This window comes from Staurois parvus, unplaced genomic scaffold (genome assembly GCF_062004578.1).
Source record: "Staurois parvus isolate SC_StPar_1 unplaced genomic scaffold, SC_StPar_1.0 ptg000675l, whole genome shotgun sequence".
NCBI lineage: Eukaryota > Metazoa > Chordata > Amphibia > Anura > Ranidae > Staurois > Staurois parvus.
In genome coordinates, this window is record NW_028318471.1 from 80,634 (window position 1) to 96,949 (window position 16,316).

General features: G+C 41.2%; 1 long non-coding RNA gene across 1 annotated transcript in view; it reads left to right on the top strand.

Annotated features, from left to right (window-relative positions):
* LOC149447674 (uncharacterized) overlaps positions 1-16,130 on the top strand; it is a 33,972-nt gene extending 17,842 nt beyond the window's left edge. The window contains exons 2-3 of the long non-coding RNA XR_016305838.1: positions 13,006-13,157; positions 14,044-16,130. This is a non-coding gene — a long non-coding RNA (uncharacterized LOC149447674). The remainder of the gene's footprint in view (positions 1-13,005; positions 13,158-14,043) is intronic.
* Positions 16,131-16,316: the final 186 nt, after the last annotated feature.

Genomic DNA, 16,316 nt, shown 5'->3' on the forward strand with positions numbered 1-16,316 from the left:
CGTGCTGCTGCATGGCCCCGCGGCCCCGTGAACGACTTGTTTTGACGGGACGTCATATGACGCCCAGTCATAACGGCGAGTATCCCTCCCGGCCTATAGCAGATTGATGGCGTTGAGTTTTGACCAAAATTGAGAAATCATAGGGCATGTCCACCATATGTGTAGGACATCTACTGGTGCGTTGCAGCCGCGAAAACAAGCGTTGGGGGTTGATGGGTGGAGAAAAGTTAGGCGAGAAGGGACAAGATACCATCTTGTCACTATTTTGAAAGCCGATTCCATGGTGAGGACATTAATGGAGCAGAAGGTCAAAGTTGACCACATCCATTCTACCTAAGGTCATCCTATGGAGGCTGCTCTGCATACACTACACATAATTATTCACCCTTTATCTGATAGCTACTGTATTAGAGCGCCCCCACCCTGGATGAAGGATCACAGGGGGCACAACAGACAGCGGCATTGTCAGTCTGAGGGGGAAGGGAGTGTTAGATGGACTGGCACATTTAGATACACTAACAAATTCAAGCCAAACTCCAGCTTACATTTTAAAATCAGTTACAGGAAACATTTATTTTCCTTTTGGGATAAAGGTTTTCCATAAATAAAAGCTGATTATTGGAAGCACCCCTGCCAGTGTTCAATGGTTTGTTCCATCCCTGCATACTGATACATTCTGTTGGAGAGATTGTTCTTTAAAAAAACAAAACAGCAGACTTACTGGCTGGATCACCAGGTGAAAATAAGGCTCCATGCGCACGGGGCAGTTTAATAACGCTGGTAACGTTAGCTGTGTAAAGTCTCATTAAAAACGCAAGTTTTTCAGCGTTTTTGTATTCGCGTTTAGCGGAGTTTTGTTTGCTTTTTTAGCGGTTTTTGTTACCAAAAAAGTTTTTTTTTTTTGGCAAAGAAAGTCCAAAAACACCAGTTTGCTGCGATTTACCGCATTTTGCCATGTTTTTCAGCGTTAGTGCATTTTTACAGATAAAAATCTCCTCTAGAAACCCACTAGTCCTGGGTTTTTTTTTCCGGCTGAAAAACGTTGATTCCAGTCTATGTGTGCATGGACACATAGGATAACATGCTGGGGGGGTTTACTGGCTGTAGAAAAAAACGTGAAAAGCCAAAAACAGCAGCTGCAAAAACGTCCCGTGTGCATGAAGACTGAAGGAAATAAAGCCTTAAAAGGAAAATTAATGCAGCCACCACATTTTTAAGACTTGGCCAGCTGCAATAAAATAAATGTATGCTTTTTGGGTTTAATACTGCTTTCATTTATCCACTACTCTATATGCTCCACTATGGAGACTCTCAAATATTAGAGTTAGGACCGCACTTTACAGAGGAGCCTTGACGAGGCGGTGCAGCTTCCACGTATACTTGCAAATGGGCAGACTGACCATTTGGAAACTCAGGCACAGCCCGAGGGCCCGGGGTCAGTAGGGTTTGGATTTTGATAGTTGGCTAACTGGCTGGCAGTTTGAACTGGCTTTCTTATCCCCCTCTTTTGATAAGTTATAGTTTTCCATGTTCCTTGCCAACAATAGCCATTATTAGACTGGGGTAGGCTGGCAAGTTGAACTGGATAGTCCTTTTTTTTACTTTGTGACGCCTTCCATGTTCACTGTTTAAAAAGCCAGTTATAGACCTAGGTAGGTGACCAGTTTTTTCCTTTTTTTTTTTCTTTGTCAGTTTTTTCTTCGCCCCATGAGATGCCTTTTTCATAGGCTTTTTTGAGTTTGGGCAAGGACACAGGGGCCCCATGATCCCCTATTGCCCAGGGGCCCCATGAGTTGTCAGTCCACCCCTGCTTGCAAATGTGTTAGTTATAAATTGGGGTGGTTGCCATTTTATTATAGCTTGTTGGATTTGGAGTGGGGATGCACTGGATGCCTTCAGTCGCCATTGTGGTCTTGCTGGGCTTCTAATGTGTCCCTGCACCTTTAGGGAGGAATGGGCTCCCTCCAGGCAAACCTGCCCTTAATTTATCCATTGCTATATACAGTATGCTCCACTATGGAGAGTCAAATATAAGAGCCAGGACCGCACTTTGCAGAGAAGCCTTGGGGAGGCATTGCGGCTTGCACATGCAAATGTGTGCAGCTAAGACCTCTGTTTTTAATGCAAACAGTGTATTTTTTTTTGTTGCAGGCTAGCTGGTGAGTATTCTGGGGTATCTGTGCTGTGCAATGCCCTTCCATGAGCATCTTACCTCAAAATCTAGTTAGATAAAAAATAGGACGGGAACTGAAGAGACATACAATCTCACCTGTCCTTGTATATTGGTTTTATAGGTGCCACACCCCTAATTAATCAGAGAGATACAAAAACCCTAACAGAGAAAAACTAATGGGGCTTTTTAAGGCACCATACCATATGAAAATATAAAGATGCACAACATGAAAACACTAGATAATATAGAATATGTTTTATTGTCATTTTATGAAAAAAATCACATAAGTGGTAAGAGAGACCAATTGGTCAGCCAAAATAGACACATGCATAGTAAAGCAGCAAAAACATAATATAAATCTGTAAGTAACAAAAAGGGGGGGAAAGGCTCTGGCCTACAAGGACTACACTGGGGATCTTGTTTGGGCAGGTTTTGCCCTGTTTTTGTCCATTACTGGAACTTCTGCTCTTTTACCATCTAAATATGGCTAAGCTTGGGTTTCATCATTGAATTTTGATGATTGGTTACTGCAGCCTTGCACAACTGGAACGGACATTGGTTTGGCTTTCTGCTGTTTATCTGACCAGAGGTGCTCTTGGACTGATGGTTCCCTAATAGGACCAGAGGTACTCCTGGACTGGTGGTTTCCTCCTCGGTGTCCGCTGAATAAGGCTTTCTTGTATTTTCTGCCAATATTGATCTTCATCTACATCAGGTGTTACTATTGTACAGAGCATCATCATCGGCACTGTTATTTTATTTTCCTAAATTCCCTGAGGCAGTGGATCATATCCCACGAAACGCGTCGGATTTCTGGATCAATTATCCATTTCTTTAATTCAACTTTATGGATATATATTTGCCTAATGACGATCGATGTTATTGTTGGGGCTTTTAGACTCTTGCTCGTGACGCTTTTGCTACTTTTTGTTACTTATAGATTTATATTATGTTTTTGCTGCTTTACTATGCATGTGTCTATTGTGGCTGACAAATTGGTCTCTCTTACCACTTATGTGTTTTTTTTCATAAAAGGACAATAAAATATGTTCTATTTTATCTAGTGTTTTCATGTTGTGCATCTTTATATTTCCATATGGTATGGTGCCTTAAAAAGCCCCATTAGTTTTTCTCTGTTAGGGTTTTTGTATCTACCTCAAAATCTAGTTATTAATTGGGTGGTTGCCATTTTATTATAGCATGTTTCGCAGATTTGGCGCAGGGACACATTGGACGCCTTCAGCTGCTATTGTGCTCTTGCTGGGCTTCTAATGTGTCCCTGTACCTTTAAGGTGGAGTGGACTCCTTCCTGGCATACCTGCCCTTAATTTATTCCCTGCTATATAGGCTCCACTATGGAGACTCTCAAATATTAGAGATAGGACCACACTTTACAGAGGAGCCTTGACGAGGCGGTGTGGCTTCTACATATATTTTCAAATGTGTGCCACTAAACCCTTTGTTTTTAATGTAAATTGTTGCACAGTGTAGTTTTTTTTGCAGGCTAGCTGGTAAGTGGTCTGAGAAAATGTTTTGTTTGTTTGTGCAGTCCTCTCTTCTAGCCCAGTGGTGACTAAAAGACTTAGTTTCTGAGGACGCTTTCTACCACCTGGTGGATTTAATGGATCAGCTAATGGAGATAAAATTTACCCGTGATCCCTCCTTGGACACAAAACATATGATAGGTTGTTTCAGCTCAGCAGGGTACTTTGGTCAAAATGTTGGTCTACAGGCCAGGCATTCAAGAGATCCCTGGTCCAGCCACCTTTCATAGAGGACAGACTACTCTGAGGTTTTTTCCATACCATCAAAGATGCTACAGAAGACTTTGTTTTCCCTATTTGATCCAAAAAGTCTCCCTAAAAAAATCTTCATCCTCAGGATACTAAATACAGTGGGGAAAATAATTATTTGATCCCCTGCAGATTTTGTAAGTTTGGCCACTTACAAAGAAATGAAGGGTCTATAATTTTTATCATAGGTGTATTTTAACCACTTCCCGCCTGGTCTATGGCCAAATGGCGACCGGCAAAAACCATCACCACTCTGGGTGGACGCCATATGGCGTCCTTTCGGGCATGCGCAGTTTGCATGCCCGCAGAGCCACGTGTACCTCAGACACGGCCGATGACAGATCTGAGTACCAGCCCCGTTGCCGGTACCATGTGACAGCAGGTCACATGACAGTTGTATACAATAGATGGCTTCCTATCATGCCATCCATTGTATACAAGTGTGGCTTGCTGTGAATGGTCACAGCGATCACATGCACAAGCTGGGCCAATCACAGCCCAGCTGTGTCATGTGATTAGCTGTGGCCAAATCACAGTTAAGAAAAAAAAAAAACCCTGAATGAATCGATGTCATTCAGGTAAATGCTTGCTTATAGCAAAGTAATTCTTTGCTATAAGCAAATTGTGTTAAAAAAAAAAAAAAAAAGATCACTTTCCCAAAGTAGTACAATGTTACTATGGTACTACTTTGGTCATAGTGAAATATGAAAAAAAAATCTTAAAAAAAGAGAAAACAATGTAATAAAAAAAAAATAATAAAAAAAAATTATCAATTTTTTTTTCGGACTGTCACCAGTCAGTGTCCCTGATCACCGCCATGCCAGTTATATGATGACGCTGTACTGCACTGGTGACAGTATGTAAAAAAAAATAGTGAAAATAATTTTTTCTATTTCTTCATTTCCAAAAAGTATGACAAAAAAATTACAACTTCAATAAACTCGCCATTCCTCTTATGAAGTACGTCGGACTGTCTACTCTGCAAAAAGGGGTCATTTGGGGGATATCTGTACTGTTCTGACATTTGGGGGATATCTGTACTGTCCTGACATTTGGGGGATATCTGTACTGTTCTGACATTTGGGGGATATCTGTACTGTTCTGACATTTGGGGGATATCTGTACTGTTCTGACATTCTTGGACCTCAAGAAATTAGATTGGCTGTCAGTACTTCAGGATTGATCAATATTCAGATCTATACCATAGTTTGTGAACTCTATAACTTTCCTACAGATTAAATAATAAATACTAATTTGAGTTATTTTCACCAAAGACATGTAGCAGAATACATTTTGGCCTAAATTTATGAAGAACAATTATTTATTTGCAAACTTTTATTACAGAAACAAAGAAAATGTTTTTTTTTCAAAATTTTTGTTTTTTTTTGTTAATTTAGCAAAAAATAAAAACCCCAGCGGTGATTAAATACCACCAAAAGAAAGCTCTAGTTGTGTGAAGAAAATGATAAAATTTTAGTTTGGGTACAATGTTGAATGACCGCGCAATTGTCATTGAAAGTGTGAGAGCGCTGAAACCTGAAAATTGGCCTGGGCAGGAAGGGGGTAAAAGTGCCCGGTATGGAAGTGATAGAGACAGAATATCAACCGAAAATCCAGAAAAAACACATGATACAAATGTTATAAATTGAGTTGCAGTTCAGTGAGTAAAACAGGTATTTGATCCCCAAGCAAAACAAGACTTAGTACTTGGTGGAGAAAAGCTTGTTGAGAAGCAGAGAGGTGAGGCGTTTCTTGTAGTTGGTTACCAGGTTTGCACACATCTCAGGAGGGATTTTGGTCCACTCTTCTTTGCAGATCTTCTCTAAATCCTTAAGGTTTCTTGGCTTTCGCTTGGCAACTCGAAGTTTCAGCTCCCTCCATAAACTTTCTATAGGATTAAGGTCTGGAGACAGGCTAAGCCACTCCTTGACCTTAATGTGCTTCTTTTTGAACCACTCCTTTGTTGCCTTGGGGGTATGTTTTAGGTCATTGTCATGCTAGAAGTCCCATCCATGACCATATTCAGTGTTCTGGCTGAGGCTGAGCAGGGAAACAGCCCCAAAGACTAATGTTTCCACCTCCGTGCTTGACTTTAGGGATGTTGTTCTTAGGGTCATAGTTAGCATTTAACTTCATCCAAACATGGCGAGTCAAGTTTATACCAAAGAGCTCAATTTTGGTCTCATCTGACCACAGTACTTTCTCCCAATCCTTCTCTGAATCATTTAGATGTTCATTGGCAAACTTCAGATGGGCCTGTACATGTGCCTTCTTGAGAAGGGGGACCTGGTGGGCGCTGATGGATTTCAATCCATGGCAGTGTGTTACGGATCTGCCAGGTGGTGCCTCTGGCAGCCCACTGGACAGGAAAACCCAGAGCGTGGAGTCTAAGTCCCGGTCTGCATGTTCACCAGGGCCCCTGATGGTGGGGATGGACTTGAAGCAGACCAGGACCAGGTCACGACCTCCGAGCAATCCCACCCGTGGCAGAGGGAACTGCCGGGGATGGATACAGGAGGAGAGCCAGATGTGAGGAGACCGGCAGGCCCAGGCAGGATGGATGGATGGATGGATCGTAGTCAAACTAGCCAGTTGTCACCGTGGAGCAGCGAGGTACAGAATCGGCAGGCAAAGAATAGTCAGGTCACACGCAGGGTCAGTATAGGAAAGGTCAGTCCGCAGAGGGGTTAAAAAAGCCGGGGGTCAGGACAGGAGAAGGCAACGTAGTCAGAACAATCCGGGTCAAAAGCAGGAGAAGGCAGCGTAGTCAGGACAATCCAGGTCAAATAACTTTACTCACAGGGATACAGGAACTCAGGTAACAGGATAGACCTTGCGGCGATTTGTGATAGCGCAGGGTATCTTTAAATACCGCGCCCTGCGCTGTCATTGGCCGCCCAGCGTGTACTCGCGGCGCCTACTGCGCATGCGCGAGTCTCCCTCAGCCGCGGCCGGCCGCGACCTAGTGCCCATATCCTGGCGCGAGCCGCCGAGACTGCGCATGCACCGGACGAGACGCCGCGGCAGACCCTGACACAGTGTATTGTTTTACCAATGGTTTGTTTGGTGACCATGATCCCAACTGCCTTGAAATCATTCACAAGCTCCTCCTATTTAGTTCTGGGCTGATCCCTCACTTTTCTCATGATTATCCTTACTCCATGAGGCAAACTCTTGCATGGAGCTCCAGACTGAGGGCGATTGATGGTTATTTGGTATTTCTTACATTTGCAAATAAGTGGTCCAACAGTTATCTCCTCTCCAGGCTTCTCGCTGATGGTATTGTAGCCCATTCCAGCCTTGTGCAGGTCTACAATCTTGTCCCTGACGTCCTTTGACAGCTGTTTGATCTTATGCCCTTGGTGATGAGGTTTGAATGGAAGAAAGAGATTCTGTGGACAGGTGTCTTTTATACACATAATGAGTTGTCATTAGGAGCACCTTCTTAAATTGACCGGACTAATCTGTGTACTACATGAGCACATATCCAGTCTGTGGGAGCCAGAATTATTGTTGGTTGGTAGGGGATCAAATATTTATTTTACTCACTGAACTGCAACTCAATTTATAATATTTGTATCCTGTGTTTTTTTCTGGATTTTCGGTTAAGAGTCTGTCTCTATCATTTAAAATACACCTATGATAAAAATGATACACCCTTCATTTCTTTGTAAGTAGGCAAACTTACAAAATCTGAAGGGGATCAAATAATTATTTTTGCCTCTAGATTTTTTTTTAAACCCAGCAGGTTTTTCTCCTCCTTTTCTGCAGAGAGCCATGACTTTTCCCAAGTCGGTATGGTGACTCTTGCCCTGGGAGTGGTGGCTCCTGTGCCCTTTCTTTTCTTTTTTAAACCCATTTAGTAAGTAATCAAGGTGGGTCTGTCTCTCCGATCCTGGACCTCAAATCATTTGTTAAGTTTTGTTCATACTTCAAATTTTTTTTAAAATAATTATTTCATTCACTGATGGCCTTCCTGCAACAGGGTTATCTTTGTGGCCTCAATTGAGATTGTTACATGTCCCAAATGTTCCCCTATGATAACACTTTCTGTGCTTTGCCATAGGACGTTGGTCTCCAACCTGTGGCCTAAGGGATAGATGAGGCCCTTTGCTTGCTTTTATCTGGTCCTTGGGGCACTATTCCTCCCACTGGACGCTAACAGTGGGACATAATTTGGGGTTTGTTCAAATCGCAACCATGGCACTACCTGTCTGGAGATTCCTTCAGGTACTCAAGTTTCCTCCCTTACTCCGAAGACATGCTGGTAGGTTGGCTCCTGTCTAAATTGACCCTGGCATGTGTATGTATGAATGTGAGTTAGGGACCTTAGATTGTAAGCTCCTTGAGGGCAGGGACTGATGTGAATGTATATTACTGTATATGTAAAGCGCTGCGTAAATTGATGGCACTATATAAGTACCTAGAAGGGATCTTCTGCTTCCTGAGCAGGTAGTTAATGGGATTGATGTGGAGGGCTAATCAGGATTATCAGGTAGGAAGATGTGTTACTGTAATGAGAGGGAGTGGTAGGGGCTCACAGAAAAGGAAGGCCTGCCCTGGGTTTGTGCACCCAAACAGATTTGCCAAGTTGGGTGAAGATATGGGGTTGGCAAGCTCAGGAGTGGCAGCCCTGGATGTCACTGCTATCCCTAACAGGAGGGAGGGCAGACAATCTGGGAGGAGGGAAGAGGGAAATATGATCACCATCTATAATACATAAGGGGGATATGATCACCATGTATAATACATAAGGGGGGATATGATCTCCATGTATAATACATAAGGGGGGATATGATCACCATGTATAATACATAAGGGGGGGTATGATCTCCATGTATAGTACATAAGGGGGGATATGATCTCCATGTATAATACATAAGGGGGGGATATGATCTCCATGTATAATACATAAGGGGGGGATATGATCTCCATGTATAATACATAAGGGGGGATATGATCTCCATGTATAATACATAAGGGGGGATATGATCTCCATGTATAATACATAAGGGGGATATGATCTCCATGTATAATACATAAGAGGGGATATGATCTCCATGTATAATACATAAGAGGGGATATGATCTTCATGTATAATACATAAGGGGGGGGTATGATCTCCATGTATAATACATAAGGGGGGATATGATCTCCATGTATAATACATAAGGGGGGATATGATCACCATGTATAATACATAAGGGGGGGATATGATCTCCATGTATAATACATAAGGGGGGATATGATCACCATGTATAATACATAAGGGGGGATATGATCACCATGTATAATACATAAGGGGGGATATGATCTCCATGTATAATACATAAGGGGGGATATGATCACCATGTATAATACATAAGGGGGATATGATCACCATGTATAATACATAAGGGGGATATGATCACCATGTATAATACATAAGGGGGGATATGATCACCATGTATAATACATAAGGGGGATATGATCACCATGTATAATACATAAGGGGGGATATGATCTCCATGTATAATACATAAGGGGGGATATGATCACCATGTATAATACATAAGGGGGATATGATCACCATGTATAATACATAAGGGGGGATATGATCTCCATGTATAATACATAAGGGGGGATATGATCTCCATGTATAATACATAAGGGAGGATATGATCTCCATGTATAATACATAAGGGGGGATATGATCTCCATGTATAATACATAAGGGGGGATATGATCACCATGTATAATACATAAGGGGGATATGATCACCATGTATAATACATAAGGGGGGATATGATCACCATGTATAATACATAAGGGGGATATGATCACCATGTATAATACATAAGGGGGGATATGATCTCCATGTATAATACATAAGGGGGGATATGATCTCCATGTATAATACATAAGGGAGGATATGATCTCCATGTATAATACATAAGGGAGGATATGATCTCCATGTATAATACATAAGGGGGGATATGATCTCCATGTATAATACATAAGGGGGGATATGATCACCATGTATAATACATAAGGGGGGATATGATCTCCATGTATAATACATAAGGGGGGGATATGATCTCCATGTATAATACATAAGGGGGGATATGATCTCCATGTATAATACATAAGGGGGATATGATCTCCATGTATAATACATAAGAGGGGATATGATCTCCATGTATAATACATAAGGGGGGATATGATCTCCATGTATAATACATAAGGGGGGATATGATCTCCATGTAGAATACATAAGGGGGGATATGATCTCCATGTATAATACATAAGGGGGGATATGATCTCCATGTATAATACATAAGGGGGGATATGATCTCCATGTATAATACATAAGGGGGATATGATCTCCATGTATAATACATAAGGGGGGATATGATCTCCATGTATAATACATAAGAGGGGATATGATCTCCATGTATAATACATAAGGGGGGATATGATCTCCATGTATAATACATAAGGGGGGATATGATCTCCATGTATAATACATAAGGGGGATATGATCTCCATGTATAATACATAAGGGGGATATGATCTCCATGTATAATACATAAGGGGGATATGATCTCCATGTATAATACATAAGGGGGATATGATCTCCATGTATAATACATAAGGGGGGATATGATCTCCATGTATAATACATAAGGGGGGATATGATCTCCATGTATAATACATAAGGGGGGATATGATCTCCATGTATAATACATAAGGAGGGATATGATCTCCATGTATAATACATAAGGGGGGATATGATCTCCATGTATAATATATAAGGGGGGATATGATCACCATGTATAATACATAAGGGGGGATATGATCTCCATGTATAATACATAAGGGGGATATGAACTCCATGTATAATACATAAGGGGGGATATGATCTCCATGTATAATACATAAGGGGGGGATATGATCTCCATGTATAATACATAAGGGGGGGATATGATCTCCATGTATAATACATAACGGGGGATATGATCTCCATGTATAATACATAAGGGGGGATATGATCTCCATGTATAATACATAAGGGGGGATATGATCACCATGTATAATACATAAGGGGGGATATGATCTCCATGTATAATACATAAGGGGGGATATGATCACCATGTAGAATACATAAGGGGGATATGATCACCATGTAGAATACATAAGGGGGGATATGATCTCCATGTATAATACATAAGGGGGGATATGATCTCCATGTATAATACATAAGGAGGGATATGATCTCCATGTATAATACATAAGGGGGGATATGATCTCCATGTATAATACATAAGGGGGATATGATCTCCATGTATAATACATAAGGGGGATATGATCTCCATGTATAATACATAAGGGGGGATATGATCACCATGTATAATACATAAGAGGGGATATGATCACCATGTATAATACATAAGGGGGGATATGATCTCCATGTATAATACATAACGGGGGGATATGATCTCCATGTATAATACATAAGGGGGGATATGATCTCCATGTATAATACATAAGGGTGATATGATCTCCATGTATAATGCATAAGGGGGGATATGATCTCCATGTATAATACATAAGGGGGGATATGATCTCCATGTATAATACATAAGGGGGGATATGATCTCCATGTATAATACATAACGGGGGGATATGATCACCATGTATAATACATTTAAAAAAGTCCTGGATACACAGAATATAACTGGATATAACATTTATAGGTAAAGTTGATCCAGGAAATATCCGATTGCCTCTCGGGGGATCAGGAAGGAATTTTTTCCACTGCAGGAGCAAACTGGATCATGCTTTGCTGGGTTTTTTGCCTTCCTCTGGACCAACTGTGGGTGTAGGATTATAACTTTTTTTTTTTGGTTGAACTGGATGGACTTTTGTCTTTTTTCAGCCAGACTAACTATGTAACTATATAATACATAATAATTCCTGCCACTAAGACACAGCCAAATGAAAGTCCAAACCCCTGTGAGGCGGTCCCTGGTGAATATCACACGTCTTGCTTCTTGTTGAATGCAGTTGTAGTCAGGGTACAGTCCCGCTTGCTCTGCTTGAGTTTGTGACACATACTGTATGTTGTAAGGTTGTCATGGTCTCACATCTCCCTTGGTTATGACCCACCTGCACCATAATCTAGTACTCTCCCATTGTACTGATACAGGAGATCCTTCTTATGACCTTATCTCAGAAGGCAATCTTGTTTTGCCATCACTTCTTCATGCAGGGTTCAAGAGCTGCCAGTCTTGTCTTGTATGTCATGCATTTTGTTCCTTCGTGTGGACAAGTTGGTCTCCAGATCTTGGCCATCCTTTCTGTCTAAGGTTATGGCTTCCTTTTATCCTATGGAGGCTGTTCTGCATACACTACACATGATTAGCGTTTCCACCCTTTATCTGACAGCCACAGTGTTCCTTTGGAAAGCCGACTATTTATCATTCTGAACGAGCCATTTAAGGGATCCCTTAACACAGGGGTGTCCAAACTTTCTAAGCAAAGGGCCAGTTTACTGTGGCCAGTGGGAGTAGAAAATACCCACATCAGTGTCCCATCTTTGGTTTTAATTTGAGGAATATTACCTCATTGTTGGTTTCAATGGGAGGAATGCTGCCCCATTGATGGTGTCAGTAGGGGGAATAGTCCCTCATCATTGGTGAAATAGTGACCCAAGAAAAAAGGCAAGCAAAGGGCCACATCTGGCCCATGGGCTGCAGTTTGGAGAAAACAAAAGCCTTTTTACTTATAGTAAAGGATTGAGCAAACTAACACACCTTCTGGACATTGTGGGGTTGATTTACTAAAACATCTTTTACAGCACTCCATAGAAATCAATCAGCTTCCAGGTTTTACTGTCAAAGCTTTAACAACAAACGCTAATATCCAATAAAAAAAATGTAACATGTCATTTTAATAGTTGTCTTCAATCTTTTGAAATCTTCAGTTTTCATTAAAAGAATACTTGTAATCCTGCCATGGAGATCCTTGTTCAGGACTATCTTCTTTTCTTACTCCTAGGTTGTCATCCCATCCCTTTTGGGAGACTGGACGCCCTGTCAATACACCTTGCACAAGCATAGTCCACTGTTGTTGGTCCTCAACAATGATGTGCATTAGATGTTGGAATGAAAGCATGTACACAGGCAGTAGCTTTCAAGAAGTTGGAGAAGGTTAGAAGAACTGATACACAAAAAAGGATAGATAAAAGTAACAGTATTTTATGAAAAAAATGGCAATACAGAATTTGAGATTTAAATTTTATTGTAATAAAGGAATTGTCAAAAATGTGTGTGTTTAATTACAAATGACTTTTTTTTGTGGATGAGTAGGAGCCTAATATCTGGAGTCCCCCTTATCGTAAGGGGATCTTCCAGATATGTCCCACACACCCCTACAACCACTAGGCCACAGTTGTGGGGAAGAGGCCCTTGTCCTCATCACATGGCCCCCAACATCACTTTTGCAGGAATACTTTGTTTACATGGTAGAGATACATCACTGCACAAGCAGGTTAAAGTTCTAAAGGCTCAAAGGCAAAAAAAAACCTTCTGTGTGCAGTAGCTCCCCTTACAGTTACCTGAGTAGACATCCAGTGATGTCTACGAGAGCCTCGGCTCCCTGGGAACCCTCTCTCCTGATTGACTGAGATGGAAACTTGTATATTATGAAGAAGATTATTCTCAGAGTTCAGTAACATACACCCAGCCCAGGGGTGGACTGACCATTTAGAAACTCGGGCACTGCCCGAGGGGCCCGGGGTCAGTAGGGGGCCCCATGAGATGCCCCTGGTACCTTTTTCATAGGCTTTTTTGAGTTTGGGCACGGACACAGGGGCCCCATGATCCCCTATTGCCCGGGGGCCCCATGAGTTGTCAGTACGCCCCTGACCCAGCCTTGTGTTTTATAATGACTGTGTGCGACCTCTAATATTCTAATATTTTAAAGCAAGGGGTAAGTTATTTACAATATATAATCAGTACATATGATAAATCCATATCTTTACAGATATGCCCATAGAGATCCAGTTCTGAACATTTGTTCTCTTGTCTCCTGCAGGAAAGAACCTTCCAACAACCGGACAAGTCCATTGTGTCCATAGGGCCACAACGCACGTTCGTCGATACAATGGCACAAGAGGATGGTTCCATCATATCAGTTTTCACACTGAGCTGTACCATCACTTCACTGTGCTATCTACAACAGAAGTGTACCAACAGCTCAGTAACAATCTAGGACAATTCCATCATCGCTGCAATAACAGCTCCCAGCTACAGCTGCAAAATTTATATCTACTAAAAAAAAAAACTAAAAATACCTAAAATGCAGATATTGTTTCCAATCTGGGGAAAACAACATTTTGGCATGCAGCACCAGCACGCAGCAGTGAATTTTTGGCATTACAAAACCATGATCATATTAATCCATATTTCTTGTATCAACAAAATATGGTTTTATCACTGTGAGAAAAAAATTGATGCTCTGATTTATAAAAGCATCTTTAAGATAATTGAAGGATAATAATAATTGTGCAACATAGCATAGAGTGCAGCATTCAGGACTTGCATGTTAGCACTAGAGCCACCGAAGCAAGAAAATATACTGCATTTTGCAGAGCAGAGTAGGGACTGGCCAGAGAGGGATTACTTTGAAGTAGTTGACCAGCTTAAACATGTACAGCAATGCATGTGAACTAAAAATCTGCTTTTATGTAAAGTTTGCTGGAAAGAGTGTGCAGCAGTGTGCAGAGGATTCATTAAGAATGTTTAGTGTTAACATTTGGTCACATGCTTTTAGCACCTGATTTTTTTAAAATGAGCACAGGTTGATCTCATTTCTATTGCATATTACAGGTCAGTGACCAGACCTACACCTGTAGCTCTCCTACCGCTTGTGTTTATTTGCTCCATATTGGCACTATATCCACTGAAGTATGTTATAAGCAAGTATATATTTTGCATTTTTTTAAAGCAGAGTAGTGACTTGCCGGAGAGAGATTACTTTGACGCAGTTGGCCAATTTAAACATGTATTGCAATGCATGTGAACTAAAAATCCATGTTTTTATGTAAAGTTTGCTGGAAAGGGTGTGCAGCAATGTGCAGAAGGCTCATTGAGAATTTTTAGCGTTAACATTTGGTCACACCCCTTTAGCACCTGATTTTTGAAATTGAGCACAGGTTGATCTCATTTCTATTGCATAGTACAGGTCAGTGACCAGACCTGTACCTGTAGCTCTCCTATCACTTGTGTCTATTTGCCCCATATTGACACTACTTAAGTCTGTTATAAGCAAGTAACTATTTTACATTTTGTAGAGCAGAGTAGGGACTGGCCAGAGAGGGATTATTTTGATGTAGTTGGCCAGTTTAAACATGTATTGCAATGCATGTGAACTAAAAATCCCTGTTTTTATGTAGAGTTTGCTAGAAAGGGTAAGCAGCAGTGTGCAGAGGGTTCATTCAGAATTTTTAGTGTTAACATTTGGTCACACCCCTTTAGCACCTGAGTTTTGAAATTGAGCACAGGTTGATCTAATTTATATTGCTTAGTACAGGTCAGTGACCAGACCTGAACCTGTAGCTCTCCTACCACTTGTAGAAACAAAAAAAGAGAGGAAGGCACCTCTAAGTGCAGTATAGACAATTTATTAGTGAACAATAGATAAATTGGACTTACAAGATAAATAGTTAAAAAGACTCATCGTGTGGTGTATTAAAATCCAGGTGAGACATCCAGCCATCCAGCAGCAAACTCCGTCTATAGGATCAGGAAGTAAAGCCTAGGATATGTCTGTGTATCAAAATGAGGCTTAGAGAGCAGAGTCAGACGTAGGAGGTAAAGGAGGCGGTAGCGCGTTTCGGAACATGCTCAGTAGGCTCCTTCTTCAGAGATCTGGCACATACGCTGGCTGGCCAGACAGCCGGATAAAGCCGGGATCAGCTTTGATTGGCTATCCATTATAGGAAACCAGAAGTGATGACCTGACATAAAAAAAAACTGGCACCATAAAAAAAATAAAAACATTCAGAAACACCAATCTTTGTGTTCTGAATGCTTTTAAGTAAAGAGGAGGGATTTAGGGACCCCAGATCCAGTCACATGGATGTTTACATGTCTTTTGACAGCAATAAACATGCTAAAAAAATTAAATTGACAGTGTAAAAAAAATAAATTAATAAGTAAAAAAAAATGTAAAGTACCCTCGTCCCCCATTGCTCATGCACAAAGGTGAACACACGTGCCAGTCCCGCACGCACGCAAACAGCGATCATCCCAACGTTAGATCTTCGACAGTAATTCTAGCACCAGACCTCCTCTGTAAATCTAAAG